This window comes from Oncorhynchus masou, chromosome 9 (assembly GCF_036934945.1).
Source record: "Oncorhynchus masou masou isolate Uvic2021 chromosome 9, UVic_Omas_1.1, whole genome shotgun sequence".
Taxonomy (NCBI): Eukaryota; Metazoa; Chordata; class Actinopteri; order Salmoniformes; family Salmonidae; genus Oncorhynchus; species Oncorhynchus masou.
Genome location: NC_088220.1, coordinates 79,573,123 through 79,590,622, shown reverse-complemented (window position 1 = coordinate 79,590,622; position 17,500 = coordinate 79,573,123). Strand labels below are relative to the sequence as shown.

Below are 17,500 nucleotides of genomic sequence, written 5' to 3'. Positions count from 1 at the left end.
CAGGTCTCCGACCTCCTCCCTGTAGACGGTCTCTCCACCGTCAGTGATCAGGCCTACCACCGTCGTGTCATCAGCAAACTTGAGGATGGTGTTGGAGTTGTACTTGGCCACGCAGTCGTGGGTGAACAGGGAGTACAGGAGGGGAACTAAGAACAAACCTTTGAAGGTCCCCCGTGTTGAGGGTGAGTGTGCCGGAGGTGTTGTTGCCTCCCCTCACCAACTGGGGCCATCCCGTCAGGAAGTCCAGGATCCAGTTACAAACGGAGGTGATCGGTCTCGGGATCTCAAGCTTGGTGATGAACTTGGAGGGGACTATGGTGTTGAACGCTTAGCTGTAGTCTATGAAAAACATTCTCACATAGTCACATTATACCCCCTCTTGTCCAGATGGGAGAGGGCAGTGCGAAGTGTGATTCAGATTGTGTCATCTGTGGATCTGTTGGTTCCTCTCTTGTCTATGTGGGAGAGGGCAGTGTGAAGTGCAATCGAGATTGCGCCATCTGTGGATCTGCTGGGGCGGTATGTGAATTGGAGTGGGTCTAGGGTGTCTGTGATGATGGTGTTGATATGTGTGTCATGACCAGTCTTTCATAGCACGTCATAATTATTGATGTGAGTGCTACAGGTGAATAATTATTTAGACAGGTTACCTTGGAGTTCTTGGGAACAGGGACAATGGTGGTCAACTTCAAACATGTTAGGATTACAGACTGGGAGACCAGCTGGCCTGCACATGCTTTGAGAACTCACCCTGGTATTCCGTCTGGCCTGGCGGCCTTCTGAGTGTTAACCTGTTTAAAAGTTTTACATCGGCCACAGAGAGTAAGATCACACAGTCGTCCATGGCAACAGGGGCTTTTGCACAAGTCTCAGTGTATTCCTCAAAGCATTTAGCTCGTTTGGGAGTTCTGCATCACTGAGCGTCTTACGGCTGGGTGAGATATATTGTCCCTTTACATGTTTGATGTCTTGTCGGAAGTCCTAACAGGCTTTCTTTTATGCGTCCGTTTCTCGTTCCTTGTAAACTGTAGCCCTAGCCTTTAGCCTTTAGCCCTTAGCTCTTTAGCCTTTAGCCTTTAGCCCTTAGCTCTTTAGCCTTTAGCCCTGTAGCCTTTAGCCCTTTGTCCTTTAGCCTTTGTCCTTTAGCCCTGTAGCTTTTGTCCTTTAGCCCTTTAGCCTTTGTCCTTTAGCCTTTAGCCTTTAGCCCTTGCCCTTTAGCCCTGTAGCCTTTAGCCCTGTAGCCTTTGTCCTTTAGCCCTTTAGCCTTTGTCCTTTAGCCTTTGTCCTTTAGCCTTTAGCCTTTAGCCCTGTAGCTTTTGTCCTTTAGCCCTTTAGCCTTTGTCCTTTAGCCTTTAGCCTTTAGCCCTTGCCCTTTAGCCCTGTAGCCTTTAGCCCTGTAGCCTTTGTCCTTTAGCCCTTTAGCCTTTGTCCTTTAGCCTTTGTCCTTTAGCCCTTTAGCCTTTAGCCCTTTAGCCTTTGTCCTTTAGTCTTTGCCCTTTAGCCCTGTAGCCTTTAGCACTTTAGCTTTTAGCCTTTAGTCCTGCGTGGATATTGCCTGTAATCCATGTTTTTTGTTATGGAAATAGGTTCTAATAGTCACTGTGGGGATAACATTCTGACAGTTTGTGCAGAAACTCTTCTGTTATGCAAACCAACAGTTGTCCTCAGCTGTTCAGGTGGCTGGTCTCAGACAATGCAGCAGGTGAAGAAGCCGGATGTGGAGGTGCTGGGTTGGCATGGTTACATGTGGTCTGTGGTTTTGAGGCTGGTTGGACGTACTGCCAAATTCTCTAAAACTATGTTGGAGGCTTATGGTAGAGAAATTAACATCCTATTATCTTGCAACCGCTCTGGTGGAAATTCCTGCAGTCAGCATGACAATTGCACTCTCCCTCAAAACCTGAGACATCTATAGCATTGTGTTGTGTGACAAAACTGCACTTTGTGCTAGGGCCTTTTAGTGGCCCTGGCACAAGGTGCACCTGTGTAATGATCATGCTGTTTCTTCTTCTTGATATGCCACACCTGTCAGGATGATGGTTTATCTTAGCAAAGGATAAATGCTCACTAATAGGAATGTGAACAAATTTGTGTACAACATTTTAGAGACATACGCTTTTTGTGCATATGGAACATTTCTGGGATAATCATTTTTAATTATATTATTTTCCCCCAGTCTGATTTTGTGCCTGCTCTTGTCCACTCTGTTCTAATAAGTCATCCACAGATTGGGGGCACAGTAGAAGGAAACAGAAGATGCCTTTAGCTATCTTTCAGTGATGGGTCATAATATTTAATGGCTGTAACCATTCAAAAGACAGACACATTTGTAGGAAAAAACCCCAAACCCACTCTGTTTATTACAACCACATCTAGCAGCTACTGGAGGTTACTGAAATAACCCCGGTTCTATGGACCAATTTTCTTTCAAGACGCCATTATCATATCAGGCGAACCCTCGTTTGAGACAACGCTGTGATAAGGCCACACAGAGGGCCAGAGCTAATTACCAACACTTCTGAGTGGTGTAGTGGTCTAAGGCACTGCATCTCAGTGCTAGAAGTGTCACTACAGACACCCTGGTTCAGTGGTCTAAGGCACTGCATCTGAGTGCTAGAGGTGTCATTACAGACCCTGGTTCAGTGGTCTAAGGCACTGCATCTCAGTGCTAGAAGTGTCACTACAGACACCCTGGTTCAGTGGTCTAAGGCACTGCATCTGAGTGCTAGAGGTGTCATTACAGACCCTGGTTCAGTGGTCTAAGGCACTGCATCTCAGTGCTAGAGGTGTCATTACAGACCCTGGTTCAGTGGTCTAAGGCACTGCATCTCAGTGCTAGAGGTGTCATTACAGACCCTGGTTCAGTGGTCTAAGGCACTGCATCTCAGTGCTAGAGGTGTCATTACAGACCCTGGTTCAGTGGTCTAAGGCACTGCATCTCAGTGCTAGAGGTGTCATTACAGACACCCTGGTTTGAATCAAGGCTGTATCACAACTGGCCGTGATTGGGAGTCCCATAGGGCGGTGCGCAATTGGCCCGGGTTTGGCTGGTGTTGTAAATAAGAATTTGTTCGTAACTGACTTTCCTAGTTAAATATTTTTTGGGGGAATCTGAAGTCCCCAAAACGGCCACTGTTTTTTACATTCAACTAGACAACAAATTCTTATTTACAATGACGGCCTACCGGGGAACAGTGGGTAAACTGCCTTGTTCAGGAGCAGCACGACAGGTCGGCTCGGGGATTCAATCTCGCAACCTTTCGGTTACTGGCCCAACGCTCTAACCACTAGGCTACCTGCCGCCCCACGATATGTATTGTGATAGATTACATAAAATTGTTGAAAGATACCAAAATTCTGGTAGTTTACTGGTAAACTTTGAACGTTTCCATTAATATACCCTCCCTTTGAAACCCTAGTTATAACGTTTCCTAATAGTTTTTCTGTGGAGGTTATACCACCTCTCCCCTGCTTCGTCCCCCCCAAGCAAACCCATTTATGGCATGTGAATAGAACACTTCCCCTTTCACTTCTAAAGGGTGAGAGGTCAAATTGAACTTCTCACTGGCTCTGTGCTAGCTGGCTCATCAGGCAGACATGGTGCTCAGCTGCCAGTAAAGATATTTGGAAATAAGACTTTAAGCTGATGTGTCTAATGGGTTGTGTGTTTGGCAATCAGTGGGCGCTGTTGGAGAGTGGAATTCGGTAGTGAACCATAGCTGCTTGGTGACAGTTGGGGTTTGGGTAGATGGTGGAGGTGGTTTGGGTGGATGGTGGCGGTGGTTTGGGTGGATGGTGGAGGTGGTTTGGGTGGATGGTGGAGGTGGAGGTGGAGGTGGTTTGGATGGATGGTGGAGGTGGTTTGGGTGGATGGTGGAGGTGGAGGTGGTTTGGGTGGATGGTGGAGGTGGTTTGGGTAGATGGTGGAGGTGGTTTGGGTAGATGGTGGAGGTGGAGGTGGTTTGGGCGGATGGTGGATGTGGTTTGGGCGGATGGTGGAGGTGGTTTGGGTGGATGGTGGAGGTGGTTTCGGTGGATGGTGGAGGTGGTTTGGGTAGATGGCCGAGGTGGTTTAGGTTGATGGTGTAGGTGGTTTGGGTAGATGGTGGAGATGGTTTGGGTGGATGGAGGAGGTGGTTTGGGTAGATGGTGGAGATGGTTTGGGAAGATGGTGGAGGTGGTTTGGGTTGATGGTGGAGGTGGTTTGGGTGGATGGAGGAGGTGGTTTGGGTAGATGGCTGAGGTGGTTTGGGTTGATGGCTGAGGTGGTTTGGGTTGATGGCTGAGGTGGTTTGGATAGATGGCTGAGGTGGTTTGGGTTGATGGCTGAGGTGGTTTGGGTGGATGGCGGAGGTGGTTTGGGTTGATGGCTGAGGTGGTTTGGATAGATGGCTGAGGTGGTTTGGGTTGATGGTGGAGGTGGTTTGGGTGGATGGCGGAGGTGGTTTGGGTAGATGGCTGAGGTGGTTTGGGTTGATGGCTGAGGTGGTTTGGATAGATGGCTGAGGTGGTTTGGGTTGATGGCTGAGGTGGTTTGGGTGGATGGCGGAGGTGTTTTTGGGTGGATGGTGGAGGTGGTTTGGGTGGATGGTGGAGGTGTTTTTGGGTGGATGGTGGAGGTGGTTGGGGTGGATGGTGGAGGTGTTTTTGGGTGGATGGTGGAGGTGTTTTTGGGTGGATGGTGGACGTGTTTTTGGGTGGATGGTGGAGGTGGTTTGGGTGGATGGTGGAGGTGGAGGTGTTTTGGGGGGATTAGGTCTTTAGGGTCAGAGTGTGTACTGTATGTTCTTACTTTGTCTACTTTCTGATGTGTGTCTGTGTGTTGCTGTGAGCAGCAGATGCTTGTCTGGGGCTGTGGAATGTCTGCCAGGTTACCATAGCAGCCAGATAGTTGCCAGCCTAGTTTCTAGTTTGGTAAGAGGCCTGTAACCATGTGTGTATGTGTGTACAGTATGTGTGTGTGGCCTTAAGTCATGTCATTTTCAGTTAAATTCAATAAGCTTCATTTGCCATCAAAAGTGAATAGACCGGCGTTATTATCGAAAATAGCAACAGTAAAAACAACAGTGTTACTTTTTTTGCGGTTCTCAGATTCACACCAGTAACTGTACTGGAAATACATAATGTCCTGACCAATGGTGTGGCTTGGGGCTGTGAGCTAGCCATTTGTCACATGCACCGAATACAACAGGTGTAGACCTAACAGGGAAGTGCTTACTTACAAGCCCTTAACCAATAATGCTTTAAGAAGTTAAGAAGACAAACATGTTGAGTGAAAAATAGATAATAAGGGTAACAAATAACTAAACAGCAGCAGTAAAATAATAATAGTGAGGCTATATACAGGGGGCAGGGGGCACCGGTTAATCAAGGTAATTGAGACAATATGTACAGTACATGTAGGTAGACTTAAATTGACCATACATAGATTATAAACAGAGAGTAGCAGCAGTGTAAAAGAGGGGTCTGGGTAGCCCTTTGATTAGCTGCTCAGGAGTCTTATGGCTTGGGGGTAGAAGCTGTTTAGAAGACTCTTGGACCTAGACGTGGCGCTCCGTTACCGCTTGCCGTGTGGTAGCAGAGAGAACAGTCTATGACTAAGGTGGCTGGAGTCTTTGACAAATTTTAGGGCTTCCTCTGACACGCCTGGTATAGATGTCCTGGATGGCGGAAAGGTTGGCCCCAGTGATGTATTGGGCCTTTCGCACTACCCTCTGTAGTGCCTTGCGGTCGGAGGCCGAGCAGTTGCCGTACCAGGCAGTGATGCAACCAGTCAGGATGCTCTCAATGGTGCAGCTGTAGAACCATTTGAGGATCTAAGGACCCATGCCAAATCTTTTCACTCTCCTGAGGGAGAATAGGCTTTGTCGTGCCCTCTTCACGACTATCTTAGTGTGTTTGGACCATGATAGTTTGTTGGTGATGTGGACACCAAGGAACTTGAAGTTGTCAACCTCCTCCCCTACAACCCCATCGATGAGAATGGGGGTGGACTCGGTCCTCCTTTTCCTGTAGTCCACAATCATCTCGTTTGTCTTGATCACTTTGAGGGAGAGGTTGTTGTCCTGGCACCATACGGCCAGGTCTCAGACCTCCTCTCTATAAGCTCTCATCGTTGTTGGTGATCAGACCTGCCACTGTTGAGTCATCGACAAACTTGATGATGGTGTTGGAGTCATGCCTGATCATGCAGTCATGAATGAACAGGGAGTACATCAGGGGACTGAGCACGCACCCTTGAGGGGCCCCCATGTTGAGGATCAGCGTGGCAGATGTGTTGTTACCTACCCTTACCACTTGGGGGCTGTCCGTCAGGAAGTCCAGGATCCAGTTTCAGAGGGAGGTGTTTAGGCCCAGGGTCCTTAGCTTAGTGATGAGCATTGAGGGCATTATGGTGTTGAACGCTGAGGTGTAGTCAATGAATAGCATTCTCACATAGGTTTCTCTTTTGTCCAGGTGGGAAAGGGCAGTGTGGAGTGCAATAAAGATTGCATCATCTGTGGATCAATTGGGGCGGTATGCAAATTGGAGTGGGTCTAGGGTTTCTGGGATAATGGTGTTGATGTGAGCCATGATCAGCCTTTCAAAGCACTTTATAGCTACAGATGTGTGCTATGGGTCGGTAGTCATTTATGCAGGTTACCTTATTGTTATTGGGCATAGGGACTGTGGTGGTCTGTTTGAAACATGTTGGTATTACAGACTGAGTCAGGGACAGGTTGAAAATGTCAGTGACACTTGCCAGTTGGTCAGCGCATGCTCAGAGTACACGTCCTGGTAATCCATCTGGCCCTGCGGCCTTGTGAATGTTGACCTGTTTAAACTGTTTTTGTGCTTGTCTCCACCCCCATCCAGGTGTCGCCCATCTTCCCCATTATCCCCTGTACACTTATACCTGTGTTTTCATTTTGTCTGTTGCCAGTTCGTCTTGTTTGTCAAGCTTACCAGCGTTTGTCCTGTCAGCTCCTGTCTTTCCCAGTCTCTCTTTGTCTCGCCCTCCTGGTTTTTGACCCTTCCCTGTCCTGACCCTGAACCCGCCCACGTGACCACTCTGCCTACCCCTGACACTGAGCCTGCCTGCCATCCTGTACCTTTGCCCCTATCTGGATTTCCGACCTCTGCCTGACCTGACACTGAGCCCGCCTGCCTTCCTGTACCTTTGCCTCTGTTGCTGTAATAAACATTGTTACTTCGACACGGTCTGCATCTGGGTCATACCTTATCCTGATATTCCTGTATTGACGCTTAGCCTGTTTGATGGTTCGTTGGAGGGCATAGCTGGATTTCTTATAAGATTCCGGGTTAGAGTCTCGCTCATTGAAAGCGGCAGCTCTACCCTTTAGCCTGTAATCCATTGCTTCTGGTTGGGGTATGTACGTACATTCACTGTTGGGACGACGTCATCGATGCACTTATTGACGAAGCCAATGACAGATGTGATGTACTCCTCAATACCATCGGAAGAATCCCGGAACATATTCCAGTCTGTGCTGCAAAACAGTCCTGTAGTTTAGCATCTGCTTCATCTGGCCACTTTTTATTGACCGAGTCACTGATGCTTCCTGCTTTATTTTTGGTTTGTAAACAGGAATCAGGAGGATAGAATTATGGTCAGATTTGCCAAATGGAGGGTGAGGGAGAGCTTTGTATGCTTCTCTGTTCGTGGAGTAAAGGTGGGCTAGAGTTTTTTCCCCTCTGCTATCACATTTGACATGCTGGTAGAAATGAGAAATAAAACAGATTTGAGTTCTCCTGCATTAAAGACTCCGGCCACTAGGAATGCAGCCTCTGGATGAGAGGCCTCTGTTTGCTTATGGCCGTATAAAGCTCACTGAGTGAGGTCTTAGTGCCAGCATTGGTTTGTGGTGGTATGTAAACAGCCACGAAAAATATAGATGAAAACTCTCTTGGTAAATAGTGTGGTCTACAGCTTATGATGAGATACTTTACCTCAAGCGAGCAAAATCTCGAGACTTTCTTAGATTTTGTGCAACAGCTGTTGTTTACAAATATACACCAGAGGCTGCTGTTCTATCCTGACGAAAAAGCTTAAAACCCGCCAGCTGTATGTTATTCATGTCGTCAATCACAGACCCTAGTCATTGCTGTTGCCTCAGGTCTGGGTTTCCGAGACTAATGTATTCATAGATTAGAGACAGAGAGCTTTTAATCCATAATGGAATAGGATGGGATGAGAGATGATATCAGGTGTTGGAATTGATGACTGCTGACTGAGTGAATGTGATGGTTGTGTGACTGAAGAGTCCATATCTACCTGGTTGACTGTATTGTATGTATTATACTAACAGAATACACAACAGACAGACGTAGTGTTGAGCGTGGGTTGAAAACCATGACAACGGCCCCTGGAATCCCAAACACATTTGATATGAAGGAGAGAGAGAGAGAGAGAGAGAGAGAGAGAGAGAGAGAGAGAGAGAGAGAGAGAGAGAGAGATACAGTTGAAAACGGAAGTTTGCATACACTTAGGTTGGAATCATTAAATCTTGTTTTTCAACCACTCCACAAATTTCTTGTTAACAAACTATAGTTTTGGTAAGTCGGTTAGGACATCTACTTTGTGCATGACACAAGTAATTTATCCAACAATTGTTTATGGACAGATTATTTCACTTATAATTCACTATATCACTATTCCAGTGGGTCAGAAGTTTACCTACACTAAGTTGATTGGTGCCTTTAAACAGCTTGGAAAATTCCAGAAAATTATGTCATGGCTTTAGAAGCTTCTGATAGGCTAATTAACATTATTTGAGTCAATTGGAGGTGTACCTGGATGTATTTTAAGGCCTACCTTCAAAATCAGTGCCTCTTTGCTTGACATCATGGGAAAATATAAAGAAATCAGCCAAGACAAATTGTAGACCACCACAAGTCTGCTTCATCCTTGTGAGCAATTTCCAAACGCCTGAAGGTACCACGTTTGTCTGTACACATTCTCCTAGAGATGAAAGCACTTTGGTGTGAAAAGTGCAAATCAATCCCAGAACAACAGCAAAGGACCTTGTGCAGATGCTGGAGGAAACAGGTACAAAAGTATCTATATCCACAGTAAAACGAGTCCAATATCGACATAACCTGAAAGGCCACTCAGCAAGGAAGAAGCCACAGCTCCGAAACCACAATAAACAAGCCAGACTACGGTTCACAACTCCACATGGGGACAAAGATGATACTTTATGGAGAAATGTCCTCTGGTCTGATGAAACAAAGAGAACTGTTTGACCATAATGACCATTGTTATGTTTGGAGGAAAAAGGGGGGTGGGGGGGAAGCTTGTAAGCTGAAGAACACCATCCCAACCGTGAAGCACGGGGGTGGCAGCATCATGTTGTGGGGGTGTTTTGCTGCAGGAGGGACTGGAGCATTTCACAAAATGGATGGCTTCATGAGGAGGAGGATAATGTGGATATATTGAAGCAACATCTCAAGACATCAAATGGGTCTTCCAAATGGACAATGACCCCAAGCATACCTCCAAAGTTGTGGCAAAATGTCTTAAGGACAACAAAGTCAAGGTATTAGAGTGGCCATCACAAAGCCCTGATCTAAATCCTATAGAACATTTGTGGGCAGAACTGAAGAAGTGTGTGCAGCAAGGAGGCCTACAAACCTGACTCAGTTACACCAGCTCTGTCAGGAGGAATGGGCCAAAATTCACCCATCTTATTGTGGGAAGCTTGTGGAAGGCTACCCTAAACATTTGACCCAAGTTAACCAATTTAAAGGCAATGCTACCAAATACTAATTGATTGAATGTGAACTTCTGACCTACTGGGAATATGATGACAGAAATAAAAGCTGAAATACATCGTTTATCATTTAAATGTCACATTCTTAAAATAAAGTGGTGATCCTAACTGACCTAGACAGGGAGGATTAAATGTCAGGAATTGTGAAACTGAGTTTAAATGTATTTGACTAAAGTGTATGTAAACTTCCGACTTCAACTGTAGGTAAGAGAAAGAGGGACACATATAGATTGAAAGATAGAGAAGAAATAAAGAGATAATAATTTGTATTTGTCCTGTTACACAGTGTGTAATGGACATGTGTTTGTTTTTGTATATCCCAGCTTCCCCTGAGACACCCACAGGGGTTCCCCTGGAATAATTAGGGTTAAAAGGGCCTTGTGCACAGCAACAGATTTGTTCCCCTTTTTGTTACTGGCCCAATAGCTCTAACAGAGAGAGAGACACACACTGAGGACCTCTTATGAAGCCCTCTTCTCATCACAATCTTCGCCTACGCAGTGAGTTGCATAACCAGGTGGTGTTAGGCCTCACAGAGGTCTCACTTTAGAGGGTGTGTGTGTGTGTGTGTGTGTGTGTGTGTGTGTGTGTGTCAGCTGTGATCATAAAGGACCATTCCATCATACTGTGTATCTTCAGACCCTCTTCTCATGTGCTCTCATGTGCTCCCACCCATCTGGTCCTCCTAACATGAAGAGGGCTTCAGATGCACATGTTTTCAACACAGAAGTGTGTGTGTGTGTGTGTGTGTGTGTGTGTGTGTGTGTGTGTGTGTGTGTGTGTGTCTCTGTGTGTGTGTGTCTGTGTGTGTGTGTGTGTGTGTGTGTGTGTGTGTGTGTGTGTGTGTGTGTGTGTGTGTGTGTGTGTGTGTGTGTGTGTGTGTGTGTGTGTGTACATATGTGTGGAAGGGATGGAGAGATAGACTAGTGATGATTTTTCCTCCATGTCTGTAAGAGAAGGATATTATTAATACAAACCAATGCAGTGAAATGCCTTTTCAATCAATATGATTATGTAGCTATCATTTTTCACAGTGTCGGTAGCATAAACATTAGTGTGATTGTGTGTTTGTGTGTGTGTGTTAAATCAAATCTAATTTAATTGTATTTGTCACGTACGCAGTTTACAGCAGGTATAAAACGTGCAGTGAAATGTGTGTGTGTGTCTTGGCTTCGTATTCTGTTATTTTGGCCTCTGAGGAGCTGCAGGTGTGACCTGCTGGGATGAAAGCCAAACAGATGGAGAGAAAGAAAGAGAGAGAGAGAGAGAGACAGAGAGACAGAGAGACAGAGAGACAGAGAGACAGAGAGAGAAAAGGAAGTGATTCCCAAAACTTCCATAACAAAGCCATCACCTACAGAGGGAAGGACCTGGAGAAGAGTCCCCTAAGCATGTTGGTCCTGGGGCACAATTATACCCATCCAAATCATGAGAAAGCAAAAATATAATTCTTGACATATTGGAAAGAATTAACAAAAAAACAGAGCAAACTAGAATGCTATTTGTCCTTAAACAGAGAGTACACAGTGGCAGAATACCTGACCACTGTGACTGACCCAAACTTAAGGAAAGCTTTGACTATGTACAGACTCAGTGAGCATAGCCTTGCTGTTGAGAGAGTCAGCCGTAGGCAGACATGGCTCTCAAGAGAAGACAGGCTATGTGCACACTGCCCACAAAATAGAGGTGGAAACTGAGCTGCACTTCCTAACCTCCTGCCCAATGTATGACCATATTAGAGAGACATATTTCCCTCAGATTACACAGATCCACAAAGAATTCGAAAACAAATCCAATGTTGATAAACTCCCATATCTACTGGGTGAAATTCCACAGCCATCACAGCAGCTAGATTTGTGACCTGTTGCCACGAGAAAAGGGCCACCAGTGAAGAACACACACCATTATAAATACAATCCATATTTATGTTTATTTATTTTCCCTTTTGTACTAACTATTTGCACATCCTTACAACACTGTATATAAACATGATATGACATTTGAAATGTCTCAATTTTTTTTTGTGAGTGTAATGTTTATTGCACATTTGTTATTGTTTATTTCACTTGCTTTGGCAATGTTAACATATGTTTTCCATGCAAATAAAGCCCTTAAATTGAAAAGAAATTGAATTGAGAGAGAAAGATAGAAAGACAGAAAGAGATGGAGGGTGGGAGAGCGAGAGAGAAGCTACAGAGGGAGACAGATGGGGTGACGGGCGAGAGAGAGATAGAGAGAGATACACACCTACAGTCTCCAATCAGGCTGGAGTTTGGAGGGCTACCATTTGAGAAAATTAGTTTTTGTTCTCTGTGGGCTCAGAAAGCCAGAATGGCATGATGAGGTGAGGAGAAAGATGGAGAAGGAGAGAGAGAAAACAAGAGAGAGAGAACAAGAGGGAACAAGAGAGAGAGAGAACAAGAGAGGGAGAGAGAACAAGCGAGAGAGAGAGAACAAGAGAGAGAGAACAAGAGAGAGAGAGAACAAGAGAGAGAGAGAGAGAGAGAGAACAAGAGAGAGAGACCAAGAGAGAGAAAACAACAGAGAGAGAACAAAAGAGAGAGAGGGAGAACAACAGAGAGAGATAGAGAACAAGAGAGAGAGAAAAAGAGAGAGAGAGAGAAAACAAGAGAGAGGGAGAGAACAAGAGAGAGCGAGAACAAGAGAGAGAGAACAAGAGAGAGAGAACAAGAGAGAGAGAGAACAAGAGAGAGAGAACAAGAGAGAGAGAGAAAACAAGAGAGAGAACGAGAGAGAGATAACAGGAGAGAGAGAGAGAACAAGAGAGAGAGCAAGAACAAGAGAGAGAGAGAGAACAAGATAGAGCGAGAGAACAGGAGAGAGAGAACAAGAGAGAGAGAGAGAACAGGGGAGAGAGAGAACAAGAGAGAGAGAACGAGAGAGAGAGAACAGGAGAGAGAAAGAGAGCAAGAGAGAGAGAGAACAAGTGAGAGAGAGAGAACAGGAGAGTGTGAGAGAACAAGAAAGAGAGAACAGGAGAGAGAGAGAACAGGAGAGAGAGAGAGAACAGGAGAAAGAGAGAACAGGAGAGAGAGTGAGAACAAGAGAGAGAGCGCAAAAGAGAGCGAGAGCAAGAGAGAAAGAGAGAGAACACGGGAGAGAGAGAGAACAAGAGAGAGTGACAGAACAAAAAGAGAGAGAGAGAGAGAGAGAACAAGAGAGAGTGACAGAACAAGAGAGAGAGAGAGAGAACAAGAGAGAGTGACAGAACAAGGGAGAGAGAGAGAACAAGAGAGAGTGACAGAACAAGAGAGAGTGACAGAACAAGAGAGAGAGAGAGAACAAGAGAGAGTGACAGAACAAGAGAGAGAGAGAGAACAAGAGAGAGTGACAGAACAAGAGAGAGAGAGAACAAGAGAGAGTGACAGAACAAGAGAGAGTGACAGAACAAGAGAGAGAGAGAGAACAAGAGAGAGTGACAGAACAAGAGAGAGAGAGAGAACAAGAGAGAGTGACAGAACAAGGGAGAGAGAGAGAACAAGAGAGAGTGACAGAACAAGAGAGAGTGACAGAACAAGAGAGAGAGAGAGAACAAGAGAGAGTGACAGAACAAGGGAGAGAGAGAACAAGAGAGAGTGACAGAACAAGAGAGAGAGAGAGAACAAGAGAGTGACAGAACAAGAGAGAGAGAGAGAACAAGAGAGAGTGACAGAACAAGAGAGAGTGACAGAACAAGAGAGAGAGAGAGAGAACAAGAGAGAGTGACAGAACAAGGGAGAGAGAGAGAGAGCTGGGGAGCAGGTCGATTCCAAAAAATCTATCTTGTTCATTATTCTCCAATTTCACTGTTACAGTTCATGTATGTGTGTGTGTGTGTGTGTGTGTGTGTGTGTGTTTGTGTGTGTGTCATTGTTCTGTAACAAGCTGTATGCTTTGCTATACACACTCACAAAAGAGGGACTGTCAGAATCAACTAGCTCTCACAGTCTCACTTCAGACTTAGAAGTTCATCCATGTTTCTCAAACATCAAATTACTAAGGGTTGGCATTAAATATGAATGGTTAAGGTTAGGCATTTACTCTGAATGGTTAAGGTTAGTCATTAAATATGAATGGTTAAGGTTAGGCATTAACTATGAATGGTTAAGGTTTGGCATTAACTATGAATGGTTAAGGTTCGTCATTAACTATGAATGGTTAAGGTTAGGCATTAACTATGAATGGTTAAGGTTAGGCATTAACTATGAATGGTTAAGTTTAGGCATTAACTATGAATGGTTAAGGTTAGGCATGAACTCTTTTTATGGTTAAGGTTAGGCATGAACTCTGAATGGTTAAGGTTAGGCATTAACTCTGAATGGTTAAGGTTAGGCATGAACTCTGAATGGTTAAGGTTAGGCATTAACTCTGAATGGTTAAGGTTAGGCATTAAATATGAATGGTTAAGGTTAGGCATTAAATATGAATGGTTAAGGTTAGGCATGAACTCTGAATGGTTAAGGTTAGGCATTAACTATGAATGGTTAAGGTTAGGCATTAACTCTGAATGGTTAAGGTTAGGCATTAACTGAATGGTTAAGGTAAGGAAGGATGACAGTTTGTGATTGGCCTAAATCTACTTTCTATCTCTATTTTCAAACTTTCAACCTTTTGAATTAGAGGAAGATGCTTACGCCCACCCGCAACACCCTAGCAAAACCCAAACCTACTTGGAGGTAACAGGCCGGTTTCCACGCCATCTCCCGACCTCCTCAGAAGAATTGATACTGACTTGTATCACGGGTGTCCTGGCTGGTCAGAATAGTTGCATCTCTCACCCTCATTCCTCTGCATCCTTTTCTAGAACGAAGGAAAGCGAGTGAGAGAGAGAGAGAGAGAGAGAGAGAGAGAGAGAGAGAGAGAGAGAGAGAGAGAGAGAGAGAGAGAGAGAGAGAGAGAGAGAGAGAGAGAGAGAGAGAGAGAGAGAGCAATGAGAAATAAATGCCTGATCAATTGCACAGAACACACACATTCAGTACATTCCATTGAACACTTGAAGCTTGGGGCTGTCGCTTGGTTCACAGAACTCTGAAAGAACACATAGTGATCATGTACAGTAGGAACACGTAGAATTCTGAAGGAATATCATTTACTGCATGGAATGAGTAGAATACATGACACACATGACATGCATGCTCCACTTGGACTTTTGGACTAGCCTACAGAACGGTTCTGTGATACCTCGATTCTCTACTCTCTCTCCCTCTCCCTCTCTGCCTCTCTCTCTCTCTCTCTTTCTCTCTCTCTCTCACACACCCTCTCTCTTTCCACCTCCTCTCTCTCTCTCTTTCCTCCCCCTCTCCCTCTCTCTCTCCCTCTCTTTCCTCCCCCTTCCCCTCTCTCTCTCTCCCCTCCCCCCTCTTTCTCTCTCTACCCTCCCCCTCTCCCCCTTCTCCTCCATCTGTTTAACTGGATTGTGACAATGCTGTATCATACGGACTGGTATTGCCATTCATGTGGTTTCACCCTCATGTTCTATAGATCTGCCATAGTCAGGGCTGGGCTCTGGTCAGCATGCCCCAAACATGCCATCTGGCCACCTTGCTAAACTGTCAGTCAGGCTGTGACTGACTAGATTACCTCTGTGGCCTTGACTTGTCTGTCTGTGTGTGTTTACGGTACCAGTCAAAGGTTTGGACACACCTACTCATTCACTTTCTACATTGTATTTGAGATTCTTAAAATAGCCACACTTTGCCTTGCTTTGCACACGTTTGGCATTCTCTCAACCAGCTTCATGAGGTAGTCACCTGGAATGCATTTCAATTAACAGGTGTGCCTTGTGCCTTGTTAAAAGTTAATTTGTGGAATTTCTTTCCTTCTTAATGTGTTTGAGCCATTAAATTGTGTTGTGACAAGGTAGGGGTGGTATACAGAAGATAGCCCTATTTGGTAAAATACCAAGTCCATATTGTGGCAAGAACAGCTCAAATAAGCAGAGAAACAACAGTCCATCATTAACCTCTTGAAACTCCCCATCCCGGATCCGGGATTGTGACTAAGCCTCAGGCTCATTAGCATAACGCAACGTTAACGATTTCTGAAAATCGCAAATAAAATTAAAATAATGCGTTTGCTCTCAAGCTTAGCCTTTTCTTAACAACACTGTCATCTCAGATTTTCAAAATATGCTTTTGAACCATAGAAATTGACTAATTTGTGTAAGAGTATGCAAAGCTAGCATAGCATTTTGTGTAGCATGTAGCACGCAACATTTTCACAAAAGCCAGATAACCAAATAAATAAAATCATTTACCTTTGAAGAGCTTCTGATGTTTTCAATGAGGAGACTCCCAGCCACATACCAGATGCGCAGTGTTTCCTGAAAGCGTCTGTGTGTAGGAGAAATCGTTCCGTTTTCTACATTGCGCCTGGCTACCGAAACGAACCGAAAATGCAGTCACCTACAACGTGAAACTTTTTCCCGGATTAACTACATAATATCGACCGAAACATGGCAAACGTTGTTTGGAATCAATCCTCAAGGTGTTTTTTCACATATCTCTTCATTGACATGCAGTTCGTGGGAAGCTTGCTTCTCTCTCTGTGCCCCATGGAAAAATACTGGCAGGTGACTTTTGCGCACCAATTTCGGCGCAGGACACCGGGCGGACACGTGGTAAATGTGGTCTCTTATGGTCAATCTTCCAACGATCTGCCTACAAATACGTCACAATGCTGCAGACACCTTGGGGAAACGACAGAAAGGGCAGACTCATTCCTCTTGCGTTCACAGCCATATAAGGAGATCATGAAAGACAGAGCCTCAAAAATCCTTGTCATTTCCTGGATGCCAAGTCATCTTGGTTTTGCCTGAAGCTCACGTTAAAGGGCACGCACAGAGAAGATATTTGTATTTCTGGACACGTCAGAGTGTTTTCTTTCGAACAGTAGCAATTATATGCATAGTCGAGCATCTTTTTGTGACAAAATATCTTGTTTAAAACGGGAACGTTTTTCTTCCAAAAATGAAATAGCGCCACCATAAGTGTAAGAGGTTAATGAAGGTCAGTCAATACGAAAAATATAAAGAACTGAAAGTTTCTTCAAGTGCGTTCGCAAAAACCATCAAGCGCTATGATGAAACTGGGTCTCATGAGGACCGTCACAGGAAAGGAAGACCCAGAGGTACCTCTGCTGCAGAGGAGGTTAAGTTCATTAGTTACCAGTCTCGGAAATTACAGCCCAAATAAATGCTTCACAAAGTTCAAGTAACAGACACATCTCAACATCAACTGTTCAGGGGAGACTGGGTGAATCAGGACTTCATGGTGGAATTGCTGCAGAGAAATCACTACTAAAGGACACCAATAAGAAGAAGAGACTTGCTTGGGCCAAGACACACTAGCAATGGACATTAGACCAGTGGAAATCTGTCCTTTGGTCTGATGAGTTCAAATTTAATATTTTTGGTTCCAACCGCGTGTCTTTGTGAGACGCAGAGTAGGTGAACGGATGATCTACACATGTGTGGTTCCCACCGTGAAGCATGGAGGAGGTGGTGTGAAGGTGCTTTGCTGGTGACACTGTCTGCGATTTATTTAGAATTCAAGGCACACTTAACCAGCATGGCTTCCACAACATTCTGCAGCAATACGCCATCACATCTTGTTTGTGCTTAGTGGAACTATGATTTGTTTTTTAACAGGAATAAGGGCTCTTTGTGTAATCTGTATAAAGGAAATTTGACCAAGTAGGAGAGTGATGGAGTGCTGAATCAGATGACC

At 44.9% G+C, this 17,500-nt stretch overlaps 1 protein-coding gene across 1 annotated transcript in view; it reads left to right on the top strand.

Moving 5' to 3' along the window:
- LOC135546656 (metabotropic glutamate receptor 5-like) overlaps positions 1–17,500 on the top strand; it is a 130,267-nt gene that overhangs the window by 73,091 nt on the left and 39,676 nt on the right. The gene's annotated exons all lie outside the window — the stretch shown is intronic.